The sequence below is a fragment of the Anomaloglossus baeobatrachus genome, unplaced genomic scaffold (assembly GCF_048569485.1).
Source record: "Anomaloglossus baeobatrachus isolate aAnoBae1 unplaced genomic scaffold, aAnoBae1.hap1 Scaffold_4638, whole genome shotgun sequence".
NCBI classification, from domain to species: Eukaryota; Metazoa; Chordata; class Amphibia; order Anura; family Aromobatidae; genus Anomaloglossus; species Anomaloglossus baeobatrachus.
In genome coordinates this window covers 15,158-31,342 of record NW_027443979.1, presented here as the reverse complement: position 1 = coordinate 31,342, position 16,185 = coordinate 15,158, and the positions used below count along the sequence as shown (strand labels likewise).

General features: G+C 46.5%; 10 non-coding genes across 10 annotated transcripts; all 10 read left to right on the top strand.

The window, feature by feature from the left end:
- The first annotated feature begins 1,164 nt into the window (after positions 1-1,164).
- On the top strand, positions 1,165-1,355 carry LOC142280922 (U2 spliceosomal RNA). Its single transcript, XR_012743098.1, has one exon. It is a non-coding gene; the product is annotated as a U2 spliceosomal RNA (small nuclear RNA).
- Positions 1,356-2,742: 1,387 nt separating this feature from the next.
- On the top strand, positions 2,743-2,933 carry LOC142280921 (U2 spliceosomal RNA). The gene has a single exon (XR_012743097.1). It is a non-coding gene; the product is annotated as a U2 spliceosomal RNA (small nuclear RNA).
- Positions 2,934-4,321: 1,388 nt separating this feature from the next.
- On the top strand, positions 4,322-4,512 carry LOC142280919 (U2 spliceosomal RNA). The gene has a single exon (XR_012743096.1). It is a non-coding gene; the product is annotated as a U2 spliceosomal RNA (small nuclear RNA).
- A 1,387-nt stretch (positions 4,513-5,899) lies between these two features.
- LOC142280917 (U2 spliceosomal RNA) lies at positions 5,900-6,090 on the top strand. Its single transcript, XR_012743094.1, has one exon. It is a non-coding gene; the product is annotated as a U2 spliceosomal RNA (small nuclear RNA).
- A 1,387-nt stretch (positions 6,091-7,477) lies between these two features.
- Positions 7,478-7,668, top strand: LOC142280916 (U2 spliceosomal RNA). Its single transcript, XR_012743093.1, has one exon. It is a non-coding gene; the product is annotated as a U2 spliceosomal RNA (small nuclear RNA).
- Positions 7,669-9,050: 1,382 nt separating this feature from the next.
- Positions 9,051-9,241, top strand: LOC142280915 (U2 spliceosomal RNA). The gene has a single exon (XR_012743092.1). It is a non-coding gene; the product is annotated as a U2 spliceosomal RNA (small nuclear RNA).
- Positions 9,242-10,636: 1,395 nt separating this feature from the next.
- On the top strand, positions 10,637-10,827 carry LOC142280914 (U2 spliceosomal RNA). The gene has a single exon (XR_012743091.1). It is a non-coding gene; the product is annotated as a U2 spliceosomal RNA (small nuclear RNA).
- A 1,387-nt stretch (positions 10,828-12,214) lies between these two features.
- LOC142280913 (U2 spliceosomal RNA) lies at positions 12,215-12,405 on the top strand. The gene has a single exon (XR_012743090.1). It is a non-coding gene; the product is annotated as a U2 spliceosomal RNA (small nuclear RNA).
- Positions 12,406-13,793: 1,388 nt separating this feature from the next.
- Positions 13,794-13,984, top strand: LOC142280912 (U2 spliceosomal RNA). The gene has a single exon (XR_012743089.1). It is a non-coding gene; the product is annotated as a U2 spliceosomal RNA (small nuclear RNA).
- A 1,595-nt stretch (positions 13,985-15,579) lies between these two features.
- Positions 15,580-15,764, top strand: LOC142280923 (U2 spliceosomal RNA). Its single transcript, XR_012743099.1, has one exon. It is a non-coding gene; the product is annotated as a U2 spliceosomal RNA (small nuclear RNA).
- The last annotated feature ends 421 nt before the right edge of the window (positions 15,765-16,185 follow it).

Genomic DNA, 16,185 nt, shown 5'->3' with positions numbered 1-16,185 from the left:
TGCTGCAGTTCTCTGTCTTATCTAGATCATTTGCAATTGAATGGAATAGATCCCTTTTGGACAAAGTGGATTCACCTGCTGCTGCAGTGACCACAGGTGTGATAACATCTAGAATTGGCATCTGGTGCGATCTCTCCGCTTCCACTCCAAAGAAAGTTACCTGTTTATTCCTATCATGCATTGGTTTTTGGGGTTTTCTTTGAGTAATGATGATCTCTTTAGTAGTCTGTTGGCGCCCTCTCCTGGAGGAATAGTTTGCTTGCTCTTGGACATTCTAAAAGAGAGGTCATGATAGACATTGAGCTTCTGAGCTCAATTGGGGACAGTCATGGGGATGAATGTTTGCAACCTACTGCGAAGCCTCATACCGCAATATAAGGAACGTCAAATACTAAGAAAGGGCGGCCTATGAAAGAATTACTACTTTCAATAAGTACACTTAAACGGCTAATTGGGAATAGAAAAACTGTAAAAAGCCCTCTGAGAAAGCCCCCCTCTAACCTTTGATAGTAAGCTTTTCTGTAGTCTGCCTGTTGATGTATTTTCCGTTTGAACTGTGCACAACATGAAGAGACGGAACACTGGCGGCTTGTCACAATGCCCCCCGATGACATCACAATAGCGCTGCTGCCTAGAAAACAAGCTGCGCAGAAGAAGTTGTTCTTTGGGTGGGAGGGTGGGCTAGTGGAAGGAGGGGGCAATCTCTTTTTTTCCCGGGTGGTAGGGGGATGACAGGAGAAGGGAAGCGGGTGGTGAGAAAGGTACAGAGGGCAGGGTTTGGGGGCTGGGAAGGAAAGGGAAAAGATTAGGGTTTGGGGATGATGAAAGGGCTTTCTACGGGTAAGGATGGCAAAGGGTGGCAGTGACGGAAAGTCAGGCAACCTGTCCTGTCCGTCTTTTTGTATCGTGAATTGGAAAGACTGCAAGGGGGAGGGGAGTTGCTTGCGCCCTAAAGGAGGAGTTATTCAGATTCATTGCAGTGGGCGGCGGCTGCAAAACGCACCATTCTTCTTGTTTTGGCTCTGCAAAGCAGCCTTTTCAAGGGTTGGCTTGGGTGACAAAATGTCTTGTGTAGGCGTGGGTTTGTCTCCCTCTCGCTCTCTCTCCCTAAGATGTGTCCGGCATAGGCCAGGGTGCCACTCGAGGCCCAAACCAATTCTGGTTATCGCTTCTCGGCCTTTTGGCTAAGATCAAGTGTAGTATCTGTTCTTATCAGTTTAATATCTGATACGTCCCCTATCTGGGGACCATATATTAAATGGATTTTTAGAACAGGGAGATGGAAAAAGAGCTTGCTCTGTCCACTCCACGCATTGACCTGGTATTGCAGTACCTCCAGGAACGGTGCACCCCTTCTTAACCCAGTTTCCAAAAGCAGAACTCAATTCACCTGATTCATATTAGCCCGATTTAATGAATTGGAAGAAAGCATACGTCTTCATATGCACCTCAATTTGGCCCATTCACTTTTCACACTTCCTCCTTTTGTTTTTTATCTTTCACACTTTTGACTTTCTTTATTCATCCAAATAGCAAACTCATCACCACTCAACCTGACCAACTCGGCTATGTCCCCGTGCTGCAGTTCTCTGTCTTATCTAGATCATTTGCAATTGAATGGAATAGATCCCTTTTGGACAAAGTGGATTCACCTGCTGCTGCAGTGACCACAGGTGTGATAACATCTAGAATTGGCATCTGGTGCGATCTCTCCGCTTCCACTCCAAAGAAAGTTACCTGTTTATTCCTATCATGCATTGGTTTTTGGGGTTTTCTTTGAGTAATGATGATCTCTTTAGTAGTCTGTTGGCGCCCTCTCCTGGAGGAATAGTTTGCTTGCTCTTGGACATTCTAAAAGAGAGGTCATGATAGACATTGAGCTTCTGAGCTCAATTGGGGACAGTCATGGGTGATGAATGTTTGCAACCTACTGCGAAGCCTCATACCGCAATATAAGGAACGTCAAATACTAAGAAAGGGCGGCCTATGAAAGAATTACTACTTTCAATAAGTACACTTAAACGGCTAATTGGGAATAGAAAAACTGTAAAAAGCCCTCTGAGAAAGCCCCCCTCTAACCTTTGATAGTAAGCTTTTCTGTAGTCTGCCTGTTGATGTATTTTCCGTTTGAACTGTGCACAACATGAAGAGACGGAACACTGGCGGCTTGTCACAATGCCCCCCGATGACATCACAATAGCGCTGCTGCCTAGAAAACAAGCTGCGCAGAAGAAGTTGTTCTTTGGGTGGGAGGGTGGGCTAGTGGAAGGAGGGGGCAATCTCTTTTTTTCCCGGGTGGTAGGGGGATGACAGGAGAAGGGAAGCGGGTGGTGAGAAAGGTACAGAGGGCAGGGTTTGGGGGCTGGGAAGGAAAGGGAAAAGATTAGGGTTTGGGGATGATGAAAGGGCTTTCTACGGGTAAGGATGGCAAAGGGTGGCAGTGACGGAAAGTCAGGCAACCTGTCCTGTCCGTCTTTTTGTATCGTGAATTGGAAAGACTGCAAGGGGGAGGGGAGTTGCTTGCGCCCTAAAGGAGGAGTTATTCAGATTCATTGCAGTGGGCGGCGGCTGCAAAACGCACCATTCTTCTTGTTTTGGCTCTGCAAAGCAGCCTTTTCAAGGGTTGGCTTGGGTGACAAAATGTCTTGTGTAGGCGTGGGTTTGTCTCCCTCTCGCTCTCTCTCCCTAAGATGTGTCCGGCATAGGCCAGGGTGCCACTCGAGGCCCAAACCAATTCTGGTTATCGCTTCTCGGCCTTTTGGCTAAGATCAAGTGTAGTATCTGTTCTTATCAGTTTAATATCTGATACGTCCCCTATCTGGGGACCATATATTAAATGGATTTTTAGAACAGGGAGATGGAAAAAGAGCTTGCTCTGTCCACTCCACGCATTGACCTGGTATTGCAGTACCTCCAGGAACGGTGCACCCCTTCTTAACCCAGTTTCCAAAAGCAGAACTCAATTCACCTGATTCATATTAGCCCGATTTAATGAATTGGAAGAAAGCATACGTCTTCATATGCACCTCAATTTGGCCCATTCACTTTTCACACTTCCTCCTTTTGTTTTTTATCTTTCACACTTTTGACTTTCTTTATTCATCCAAATAGCAAACTCATCACCACTCAACCTGACCAACTCGGCTATGTCCCCGTGCTGCAGTTCTCTGTCTTATCTAGATCATTTGCAATTGAATGGAATAGATCCCTTTTGGACAAAGTGGATTCACCTGCTGCTGCAGTGACCACAGGTGTGATAACATCTAGAATTGGCATCTGGTGCGATCTCTCCGCTTCCACTCCAAAGAAAGTTACCTGTTTATTCCTATCATGCATTGGTTTTTGGGGTTTTCTTTGAGTAATGATGATCTCTTTAGTAGTCTGTTGGCGCCCTCTCCTGGAGGAATAGTTTGCTTGCTCTTGGACATTCTAAAAGAGAGGTCATGATAGACATTGAGCTTCTGAGCTCAATTGGGGACAGTCATGGGTGATGAATGTTTGCAACCTACTGCGAAGCCTCATACCGCAATATAAGGAACGTCATAATACTAAGAAAGGGCGGCCTATGAAAGAATTACTACTTTCAATAAGTACACTTAAACGGCTAATTGGGAATAGAAAAACTGTAAAAAGCCCTCTGAGAAAGCCCCCCTCTAACCTTTGATAGTAAGCTTTTCTGTAGTCTGCCTGTTGATGTATTTTCCGTTTGAACTGTGCACAACATGAAGAGACGGAACACTGGCGGCTTGTCACAATGCCCCCCGATGACATCACAATAGCGCTGCTGCCTAGAAAACAAGCTGCGCAGAAGAAGTTGTTCTTTGGGTGGGAGGGTGGGCTAGTGGAAGGAGGGGGCAATCTCTTTTTTTCCCGGGTGGTAGGGGGATGACAGGAGAAGGGAAGCGGGTGGTGAGAAAGGTACAGAGGGCAGGGTTTGGGGGCTGGGAAGGAAAGGGAAAAGATTAGGGTTTGGGGATGATGAAAGGGCTTTCTACGGGTAAGGATGGCAAAGGGTGGCAGTGACGGAAAGTCAGGCAACCTGTCCTGTCCGTCTTTTTGTATCGTGAATTGGAAAGACTGCAAGGGGGAGGGGAGTTGCTTGCGCCCTAAAGGAGGAGTTATTCAGATTCATTGCAGTGGGCGGCGGCTGCAAAACGCACCATTCTTCTTGTTTTGGCTCTGCAAAGCAGCCTTTTCAAGGGTTGGCTTGGGTGACAAAATGTCTTGTGTAGGCGTGGGTTTGTCTCCCTCTCGCTCTCTCTCCCTAAGATGTGTCCGGCATAGGCCAGGGTGCCACTCGAGGCCCAAACCAATTCTGGTTATCGCTTCTCGGCCTTTTGGCTAAGATCAAGTGTAGTATCTGTTCTTATCAGTTTAATATCTGATACGTCCCCTATCTGGGGACCATATATTAAATGGATTTTTAGAACAGGGAGATGGAAAAAGAGCTTGCTCTGTCCACTCCACGCATTGACCTGGTATTGCAGTACCTCCAGGAACGGTGCACCCCTTCTTAACCCAGTTTCCAAAAGCAGAACTCAATTCACCTGATTCATATTAGCCCGATTTAATGAATTGGAAGAAAGCATACGTCTTCATATGCACCTCAATTTGGCCCATTCACTTTTCACACTTCCTCCTTTTGTTTTTTATCTTTCACACTTTTGACTTTCTTTATTCATCCAAATAGCAAACTCATCACCACTCAACCTGACCAACTCGGCTATGTCCCCGTGCTGCAGTTCTCTGTCTTATCTAGATCATTTGCAATTGAATGGAATAGATCCCTTTTGGACAAAGTGGATTCACCTGCTGCTGCAGTGACCACAGGTGTGATAACATCTAGAATTGGCATCTGGTGCGATCTCTCCGCTTCCACTCCAAAGAAAGTTACCTGTTTATTCCTATCATGCATTGGTTTTTGGGGTTTTCTTTGAGTAATGATGATCTCTTTAGTAGTCTGTTGGCGCCCTCTCCTGGAGGAATAGTTTGCTTGCTCTTGGACATTCTAAAAGAGAGGTCATGATAGACATTGAGCTTCTGAGCTCAATTGGGGACAGTCATGGGTGATGAATGTTTGCAACCTACTGCGAAGCCTCATACCGCAATATAAGGAACGTCAAATACTAAGAAAGGGCGGCCTATGAAAGAATTACTACTTTCAATAAGTACACTTAAACGGCTAATTGGGAATAGAAAAACTGTAAAAAGCCCTCTGAGAAAGCCCCCCTCTAACCTTTGATAGTAAGCTTTTCTGTAGTCTGCCTGTTGATGTATTTTCCGTTTGAACTGTGCACAACATGAAGAGACGGAACACTGGCGGCTTGTCACAATGCCCCCCGATGACATCACAATAGCGCTGCTGCCTAGAAAACAAGCTGCGCAGAAGAAGTTGTTCTTTGGGTGGGAGGGTGGGCTAGTGGAAGGAGGGGGCAATCTCTTTTTTTCCCGGGTGGTAGGGGGATGACAGGAGAAGGGAAGCGGGTGGTGAGAAAGGTACAGAGGGCAGGGTTTGGGGGCTGGGAAGGAAAGGGAAAAGATTAGGGTTTGGGGATGATGAAAGGGCTTTCTACGGGTAAGGATGGCAAAGGGTGGCAGTGACGGAAAGTCAGGCAACCTGTCCTGTCCGTCTTTTTGTATCGTGAATTGGAAAGACTGCAAGGGGGAGGGGAGTTGCTTGCGCCCTAAAGGAGGAGTTATTCAGATTCATTGCAGTGGGCGGCGGCTGCAAAACGCACCATTCTTCTTGTTTTGGCTCTGCAAAGCAGCCTTTTCAAGGGTTGGCTTGGGTGACAAAATGTCTTGTGTAGGCGTGGGTTTGTCTCCCTCTCGCTCTCTCTCCCTAAGATGTGTCCGGCATAGGCCAGGGTGCCACTCGAGGCCCAAACCAATTCTGGTTATCGCTTCTCGGCCTTTTGGCTAAGATCAAGTGTAGTATCTGTTCTTATCAGTTTAATATCTGATACGTCCCCTATCTGGGGACCATATATTAAATGGATTTTTAGAACAGGGAGATGGAAAAAGAGCTTGCTCTGTCCACTCCACGCATTGACCTGGTATTGCAGTACCTCCAGGAACGGTGCACCCCTTCTTAACCCAGTTTCCAAAAGCAGAACTCAATTCACCTGATTCATATTAGCCCGATTTAATGAATTGGAAGAAAGCATACGTCTTCATATGCACCTCAATTTGGCCCATTCACTTTTCACACTTCCTCCTTTTGTTTTTTATCTTTCACACTTTTGACTTTCTTTATTCATCCAAATAGCAAACTCATCACCACTCAACCTGACCAACTCGGCTATGTCCCCGTGCTGCAGTTCTCTGTCTTATCTAGATCATTTGCAATTGAATGGAATAGATCCCTTTTGGACAAAGTGGATTCACCTGCTGCTGCAGTGACCACAGGTGTGATAACATCTAGAATTGGCATCTGGTGCGATCTCTCCGCTTCCACTCCAAAGAAAGTTACCTGTTTATTCCTATCATGCATTGGTTTTTGGGGTTTTCTTTGAGTAATGATGATCTCTTTAGTAGTCTGTTGGCGCCCTCTCCTGGAGGAATAGTTTGCTTGCTCTTGGACATTCTAAAAGAGAGGTCATGATAGACATTGAGCTTCTGAGCTCAATTGGGGACAGTCATGGGTGATGAATGTTTGCAACCTACTGCGAAGCCTCATACCGCAATATAAGGAACGTCAAATACTAAGAAAGGGCGGCCTATGAAAGAATTACTACTTTCAATAAGTACACTTAAACGGCTAATTGGGAATAGAAAAACTGTAAAAAGCCCTCTGAGAAAGCCCCCCTCTAACCTTTGATAGTAAGCTTTTCTGTAGTCTGCCTGTTGATGTATTTTCCGTTTGAACTGTGCACAACATGAAGAGACGGAACACTGGCGGCTTGTCACAATGCCCCCCGATGACATCACAATAGCGCTGCTGCCTAGAAAACAAGCTGCGCAGAAGAAGTTGTTCTTTGGGTGGGAGGGTGGGCTAGTGGAAGGAGGGGGCAATCTCTTTTTTTCCCGGGTGGTAGGGGGATGACAGGAGAAGGGAAGCGGGTGGTGAGAAAGGTACAGAGGGCAGGGTTTGGGGGCTGGGAAGGAAAGGGAAAAGATTAGGGTTTGGGGATGATGAAAGGGCTTTCTACGGGTAAGGATGGCAAAGGGTGGCAGTGACGGAAAGTCAGGCAACCTGTCCTGTCCGTCTTTTTGTATCGTGAATTGGAAAGACTGCAAGGGGGAGGGGAGTTGCTTGCGCCCTAAAGGAGGAGTTATTCAGATTCATTGCAGTGGGCGGCGGCTGCAAAACGCACCATTCTTCTTGTTTTGGCTCTGCAAAGCAGCCTTTTCAAGGGTTGGCTTGGGTGACAAAATGTCTTGTGTAGGCGTGGGTTTGTCTCCCTCTCGCTCTCTCTCCCTAAGATGTGTCCGGCATAGGCCAGGGTGCCACTCGAGGCCCAAACCAATTCTGGTTATCGCTTCTCGGCCTTTTGGCTAAGATCAAGTGTAGTATCTGTTCTTATCAGTTTAATATCTGATACGTCCCCTATCTGGGGACCATATATTAAATGGATTTTTAGAACAGGGAGATGGAAAAAGAGCTTGCTCTGTCCACTCCACGCATTGACCTGGTATTGCAGTACCTCCAGGAACGGTGCACCCCTTCTTAACCCAGTTTCCAAAAGCAGAACTCAATTCACCTGATTCATATTAGCCCGATTTAATGAATTGGAAGAAAGCATACGTCTTCATATGCACCTCAATTTGGCCCATTCACTTTTCACACTTCCTCCTTTTGTTTTTTATCTTTCACACTTTTGACTTTCTTTATTCATCCAAATAGCAAACTCATCACCACTCAACCTGACCAACTCGGCTATGTCCCCGTGCTGCAGTTCTCTGTCTTATCTAGATCATTTGCAATTGAATGGAATAGATCCCTTTTGGACAAAGTGGATTCACCTGCTGCTGCAGTGACGTGTGATAACATCTAGAATTGGCATCTGGTGCGATCTCTCCGCTTCCACTCCAAAGAAAGTTACCTGTTTATTCCTATCATGCATTGGTTTTTGGGGTTTTCTTTGAGTAATGATGATCTCTTTAGTAGTCTGTTGGCGCCCTCTCCTGGAGGAATAGTTTGCTTGCTCTTGGACATTCTAAAAGAGAGGTCATGATAGACATTGAGCTTCTGAGCTCAATTGGGGACAGTCATGGGTGATGAATGTTTGCAACCTACTGCGAAGCCTCATACCGCAATATAAGGAACGTCAAATACTAAGAAAGGGCGGCCTATGAAAGAATTACTACTTTCAATAAGTACACTTAAACGGCTAATTGGGAATAGAAAAACTGTAAAAAGCCCTCTGAGAAAGCCCCCCTCTAACCTTTGATAGTAAGCTTTTCTGTAGTCTGCCTGTTGATGTATTTTCCGTTTGAACTGTGCACAACATGAAGAGACGGAACACTGGCGGCTTGTCACAATGCCCCCCGATGACATCACAATAGCGCTGCTGCCTAGAAAACAAGCTGCGCAGAAGAAGTTGTTCTTTGGGTGGGAGGGTGGGCTAGTGGAAGGAGGGGGCAATCTCTTTTTTTCCCGGGTGGTAGGGGGATGACAGGAGAAGGGAAGCGGGTGGTGAGAAAGGTACAGAGGGCAGGGTTTGGGGGCTGGGAAGGAAAGGGAAAAGATTAGGGTTTGGGGATGATGAAAGGGCTTTCTACGGGTAAGGATGGCAAAGGGTGGCAGTGACGGAAAGTCAGGCAACCTGTCCTGTCCGTCTTTTTGTATCGTGAATTGGAAAGACTGCAAGGGGGAGGGGAGTTGCTTGCGCCCTAAAGGAGGAGTTATTCAGATTCATTGCAGTGGGCGGCGGCTGCAAAACGCACCATTCTTCTTGTTTTGGCTCTGCAAAGCAGCCTTTTCAAGGGTTGGCTTGGGTGACAAAATGTCTTGTGTAGGCGTGGGTTTGTCTCCCTCTCGCTCTCTCTCCCTAAGATGTGTCCGGCATAGGCCAGGGTGCCACTCGAGGCCCAAACCAATTCTGGTTATCGCTTCTCGGCCTTTTGGCTAAGATCAAGTGTAGTATCTGTTCTTATCAGTTTAATATCTGATACGTCCCCTATCTGGGGACCATATATTAAATGGATTTTTAGAACAGGGAGATGGAAAAAGAGCTTGCTCTGTCCACTCCACGCATTGACCTGGTATTGCAGTACCTCCAGGAACGGTGCACCCCTTCTTAACCCAGTTTCCAAAAGCAGAACTCAATTCACCTGATTCATATTAGCCCGATTTAATGAATTGGAAGAAAGCATACGTCTTCATATGCACCTCAATTTGGCCCATTCACTTTTCACACTTCCTCCTTTTGTTTTTTATCTTTCACACTTTTGACTTTCTTTATTCATCCAAATAGCAAACTCATCACCACTCAACCTGACCAACTCGGCTATGTCCCCGTGCTGCAGTTCTCTGTCTTATCTAGATCATTTGCAATTGAATGGAATAGATCCCTTTTGGACAAAGTGGATTCACCTGCTGCTGCAGTGACCACAGGTGTGATAACATCTAGAATTGGCATCTGGTGCGATCTCTCCGCTTCCACTCCAAAGAAAGTTACCTGTTTATTCCTATCATGCATTGGTTTTTGGGGTTTTCTTTGAGTAATGATGATCTCTTTAGTAGTCTGTTGGCGCCCTCTCCTGGAGGAATAGTTTGCTTGCTCTTGGACATTCTAAAAGAGAGGTCATGATAGACATTGAGCTTCTGAGCTCAATTGGGGACAGTCATGGGTGATGAATGTTTGCAACCTACTGCGAAGCCTCATACCGCAATATAAGGAACGTCAAATACTAAGAAAGGGCGGCCTATGAAAGAATTACTACTTTCAATAAGTACACTTAAACGGCTAATTGGGAATAGAAAAACTGTAAAAAGCCCTCTGAGAAAGCCCCCCTCTAACCTTTGATAGTAAGCTTTTCTGTAGTCTGCCTGTTGATGTATTTTCCGTTTGAACTGTGCACAACATGAAGAGACGGAACACTGGCGGCTTGTCACAATGCCCCCCGATGACATCACAATAGCGCTGCTGCCTAGAAAACAAGCTGCGCAGAAGAAGTTGTTCTTTGGGTGGGAGGGTGGGCTAGTGGAAGGAGGGGGCAATCTCTTTTTTTCCCGGGTGGTAGGGGGATGACAGGAGAAGGGAAGCGGGTGGTGAGAAAGGTACAGAGGGCAGGGTTTGGGGGCTGGGAAGGAAAGGGAAAAGATTAGGGTTTGGGGATGATGAAAGGGCTTTCTACGGGTAAGGATGGCAAAGGGTGGCAGTGACGGAAAGTCAGGCAACCTGTCCTGTCCGTCTTTTTGTATCGTGAATTGGAAAGACTGCAAGGGGGAGGGGAGTTGCTTGCGCCCTAAAGGAGGAGTTATTCAGATTCATTGCAGTGGGGGGCGGCGGCTGCAAAACGCACCATTCTTCTTGTTTTGTTTTGGCTCTGCAAAGCAGCCTTTTCAAGGGTTGGCTTGGGTGACAAAATGTCTTGTGTAGGCGTGGGTTTGTCTCCCTCTCGCTCTCTCTCCCTAAGATGTGTCCGGCATAGGCCAGGGTGCCACTCGAGGCCCAAACCAATTCTGGTTATCGCTTCTCGGCCTTTTGGCTAAGATCAAGTGTAGTATCTGTTCTTATCAGTTTAATATCTGATACGTCCCCTATCTGGGGACCATATATTAAATGGATTTTTAGAACAGGGAGATGGAAAAAGAGCTTGCTCTGTCCACTCCACGCATTGACCTGGTATTGCAGTACCTCCAGGAACGGTGCACCCCTTCTTAACCCAGTTTCCAAAAGCAGAACTCAATTCACCTGATTCATATTAGCCCGATTTAATGAATTGGAAGAAAGCATACGTCTTCATATGCACCTCAATTTGGCCCATTCACTTTTCACACTTCCTCCTTTTGTTTTTTATCTTTCACACTTTTGACTTTCTTTATTCATCCAAATAGCAAACTCATCACCACTCAACCTGACCAACTCGGCTATGTCCCCGTGCTGCAGTTCTCTGTCTTATCTAGATCATTTGCAATTGAATGGAATAGATCCCTTTTGGACAAAGTGGATTCACCTGCTGCTGCAGTGACCACAGGTGTGATAACATCTAGAATTGGCATCTGGTGCGATCTCTCCGCTTCCACTCCAAAGAAAGTTACCTGTTTATTCCTATCATGCATTGGTTTTTGGGGTTTTCTTTGAGTAATGATGATCTCTTTAGTAGTCTGTTGGCGCCCTCTCCTGGAGGAATAGTTTGCTTGCTCTTGGACATTCTAAAAGAGAGGTCATGATAGACATTGAGCTTCTGAGCTCAATTGGGGACAGTCATGGGTGATGAATGTTTGCAACCTACTGCGAAGCCTCATACCGCAATATAAGGAACGTCAAATACTAAGAAAGGGCGGCCTATGAAAGAATTACTACTTTCAATAAGTACACTTAAACGGCTAATTGGGAATAGAAAAACTGTAAAAAGCCCTCTGAGAAAGCCCCCCTCTAACCTTTGATAGTAAGCTTTTCTGTAGTCTGCCTGTTGATGTATTTTCCGTTTGAACTGTGCACAACATGAAGAGACGGAACACTGGCGGCTTGTCACAATGCCCCCCGATGACATCACAATAGCGCTGCTGCCTAGAAAACAAGCTGCGCAGAAGAAGTTGTTCTTTGGGTGGGAGGGTGGGCTAGTGGAAGGAGGGGGCAATCTCTTTTTTTCCCGGGTGGTAGGGGGATGACAGGAGAAGGGAAGCGGGTGGTGAGAAAGGTACAGAGGGCAGGGTTTGGGGGCTGGGAAGGAAAGGGAAAAGATTAGGGTTTGGGGATGATGAAAGGGCTTTCTACGGGTAAGGATGGCAAAGGGTGGCAGTGACGGAAAGTCAGGCAACCTGTCCTGTCCGTCTTTTTGTATCGTGAATTGGAAAGACTGCAAGGGGGAGGGGAGTTGCTTGCGCCCTAAAGGAGGAGTTATTCAGATTCATTGCAGTGGGCGGCGGCTGCAAAACGCACCATTCTTCTTGTTTTGGCTCTGCAAAGCAGCCTTTTCAAGGGTTGGCTTGGGTGACAAAATGTCTTGTGTAGGCGTGGGTTTGTCTCCCTCTCGCTCTCTCTCCCTAAGATGTGTCCGGCATAGGCCAGGGTGCCACTCGAGGCCCAAACCAATTCTGGTTATCGCTTCTCGGCCTTTTGGCTAAGATCAAGTGTAGTATCTGTTCTTATCAGTTTAATATCTGATACGTCCCCTATCTGGGGACCATATATTAAATGGATTTTTAGAACAGGGAGATGGAAAAAGAGCTTGCTCTGTCCACTCCACGCATTGACCTGGTATTGCAGTACCTCCAGGAACGGTGCACCCCTTCTTAACCCAGTTTCCAAAAGCAGAACTCAATTCACCTGATTCATATTAGCCCGATTTAATGAATTGGAAGAAAGCATACGTCTTCATATGCACCTCAATTTGGCCCATTCACTTTTCACACTTCCTCCTTTTGTTTTTTATCTTTCACACTTTTGACTTTCTTTATTCATCCAAATAGCAAACTCATCACCCACTCAACCTGACCAACTCGGCTATGTCCCCGTGCTGCAGTTCTCTGTCTTATCTAGATCATTTGCAATTGAATGGAATAGATCCCTTTTGGACAAAGTGGATTCACCTGCAGCTGCAGTGACCACAGGTGTGATAACATCTAGAATTGGCATCTGGTGCGATCTCTCCGCTTCCACTCCAAAGAAAGTTACCTGTTTATTCCTATCATGCATTGGTTTTTGGGGTTTTCTTTGAGTAATGATGATCTCTTTAGTAGTCTGTTGGCGCCCTCTCCTGGAGGAATAGTTTGCTTGCTCTTGGACATTCTAAAAGAGAGGTCATGATAGACATTGAGCTTCTGAGCTCAATTGGGGACAGTCATGGGTGATGAATGTTTGCAACCTACTGCGAAGCCTCATACCGCAATATAAGGAACGTCAAATACTAAGAAAGGGCGGCCTATGAAAGAATTACTACTTTCAATAAGTACACTTAAACGGCTAATTGGGAATAGAAAAACTGTAAAAAGCCCTCTGAGAAAGCCCCCCTCTAACCTTTGATAGTAAGCTTTTCTGTAGTCTGCCTGTTGATGTATTTTCCGTTTGAACTGTGCACAACATGAAGAGACGGAACACTGGCGGCTTGTCACAATGCCCCCCGATGACATCACAATAGCGCTGCTGCCTAGAAAACAAGCTGCGCAGAAGAAGTTGTTCTTTGGGTGGGAGGGTGGGCTAGTGGAAGGAGGGGGCAATCTCTTTTTTTCCCGGGTGGTAGGGGGATGACAGGAGAAGGGAAGCGGGTGGTGAGAAAGGTACAGAGGGCAGGGTTTGGGGGCTGGGAAGGAAAGGGAAAAGATTAGGGTTTGGGGATGATGAAAGGGCTTTCTACGGGTAAGGATGGCAAAGGGTGGCAGTGACGGAAAGTCAGGCAACCTGTCCTGTCCGTCTTTTTGTATCGTGAATTGGAAAGACTGCAAGGGGGAGGGGAGTTGCTTGCGCCCTAAAGGAGGAGTTATTCAGATTCATTGCAGTGGGCGGCGGCTGCAAAACGCACCATTCTTCTTGTTTTGGCTCTGCAAAGCAGCCTTTTCAAGGGTTGGCTTGGGTGACAAAATGTCTTGTGTAGGCGTGGGTTTGTCTCCCTCTCGCTCTCTCTCCCTAAGATGTGTCCGGCATAGGCCAGGGTGCCACTCGAGGCCCAAACCAATTCTGGTTATCGCTTCTCGGCCTTTTGGCTAAGATCAAGTGTAGTATCTGTTCTTATCAGTTTAATATCTGATACGTCCCCTATCTGGGGACCATATATTAAATGGATTTTTAGAACAGGGAGATGGAAAAAGAGCTTGCTCTGTCCACTCCACGCATTGACCTGGTATTGCAGTACCTCCAGGAACGGTGCACCCCTTCTTAACCCAGTTTCCAAAAGCAGAACTCAATTCACCTGATTCATATTAGCCCGATTTAATGAATTGGAAGAAAGCATACGTCTTCATATGCACCTCAATTTGGCCCATTCACTTTTCACACTTCCTCCTTTTGTTTTTTATCTTTCACACTTTTGACTTTCTTTATTCATCCAAATAGCAAACTCATCACCACTCAACCTGACCAACTCGGCTATGTCCCCGTGCTGCAGTTCTCTGTCTTATCTAGATCATTTGCAATTGAATGGAATAGATCCCTTTTGGACAAAGTGGATTCACCTGCTGCTGCAGTGACCACAGGTGTGATAACATCTAGAATTGGCATCTGGTGCGATCTCTCCGCTTCCACTCCAAAGAAAGTTACCTGTTTATTCCTATCATGCATTGGTTTTTGGGGTTTTCTTTGAGTAATGATGATCTCTTTAGTAGTCTGTTGGCGCCCTCTCCTGGAGGAATAGTTTGCTTGCTCTTGGACATTCTAAAAGAGAGGTCATGATAGACATTGAGCTTCTGAGCTCAATTGGGGACAGTCATGGGTGATGAATGTTTGCAACCTACTGCGAAGCCTCATACCGCAATATAAGGAACGTCAAATACTAAGAAAGGGCGGCCTATGAAAGAATTACTACTTTCAATAAGTACACTTAAACGGCTAATTGGGAATAGAAAAACTGTAAAAAGCCCTCTGAGAAAGCCCCCCTCTAACCTTTGATAGTAAGCTTTTCTGTAGTCTGCCTGTTGATGTATTTTCCGTTTGAACTGTGCACAACATGAAGAGACGGAACACTGGCGGCTTGTCACAATGCCCCCCGATGACATCACAATAGCGCTGCTGCCTAGAAAACAAGCTGCGCAGAAGAAGTTGTTCTTTGGGTGGGAGGGTGGGCTAGTGGAAGGAGGGGGCAATCTCTTTTTTTCCCGGGTGGTAGGGGGATGACAGGAGAAGGGAAGCGGGTGGTGAGAAAGGTACAGAGGGCAGGGTTTGGGGGCTGGGAAGGAAAGGGAAAAGATTAGGGTTTGGGGATGATGAAAGGGCTTTCTACGGGTAAGGATGGCAAAGGGTGGCAGTGACGGAAAGTCAGGCAACCTGTCCTGTCCGTCTTTTTGTATCGTGAATTGGAAAGACTGCAAGGGGGAGGGGAGTTGCTTGCGCCCTAAAGGAGGAGTTATTCAGATTCATTGCAGTGGGGGGCGGCGGCTGCAAAACGCACCATTCTTCTTGTTTTGGCTCTGCAAAGCAGCCTTTTCAAGGGTTGGCTTGGGTGACAAAATGTCTTGTGTAGGCGTGGGTTTGTCTCCCTCTCGCTCTCTCTCCCTAAGATGTGTCCGGCATAGGCCAGGGTGCCACTCGAGGCCCAAACCAATTCTGGTTATCGCTTCTCGGCCTTTTGGCTAAGATCAAGTGTAGTCCCTTCATTGGGTTTGCCTTGGTCTTGGCTGGGAGGGGCCCGGGCTTGCACAACCGCCGGCCTCGGGGATTGTTGCGCCTTTTGGTGCTTACGTCCCCTTATGGCTGGTGGTTCCTGGGCTCGGGAGGCGATCACCTGCGGCACTGCGCTTTTGTGTGGTGGCCGATGACCGTTTTCTGAAATTTGCGGATGAAATCTCATCTGTTCTTATCAGTTTAATATCTGATACGTCCCCTATCTGGGGACCATATATTAAATGGATTTTTAGAACAGGGAGATGGAAAAAGAGCTTGCTCTGTCCACTCCACGCATTGACCTGGTATTGCAGTACCTCCAGGAACGGTGCACCCCTTCTTAACCCAGTTTCCAAAAGCAGAACTCAATTCACCTGATTCATATTAGCCCGATTTAATGAATTGGAAGAAAGCATACGTCTTCATATGCACCTCAATTTGGCCCATTCACTTTTCACACTTCCTCCTTTTGTTTTTTATCTTTCACACTTTTGACTTTCTTTATTCATCCAAATAGCAAACTCATCACCACTCAACCTGACCAACTCGGCTATGTCCCCGTGCTGCAGTTCTCTGTCTTATCTAGATCATTTGCAATTGAATGGAATAGATCCCTTTTGGACAAAGTGGATTCACCTGCTGCTGCAGTGACCACAGGTGTGATAACATCTAGAATTGGCATCTGGTGCGATCTCTCCGCTTCCACTCCAAAGAAAGTTACCTGTTTATTCCTATCATGCATTGGTTTTTGGGGTTTTCT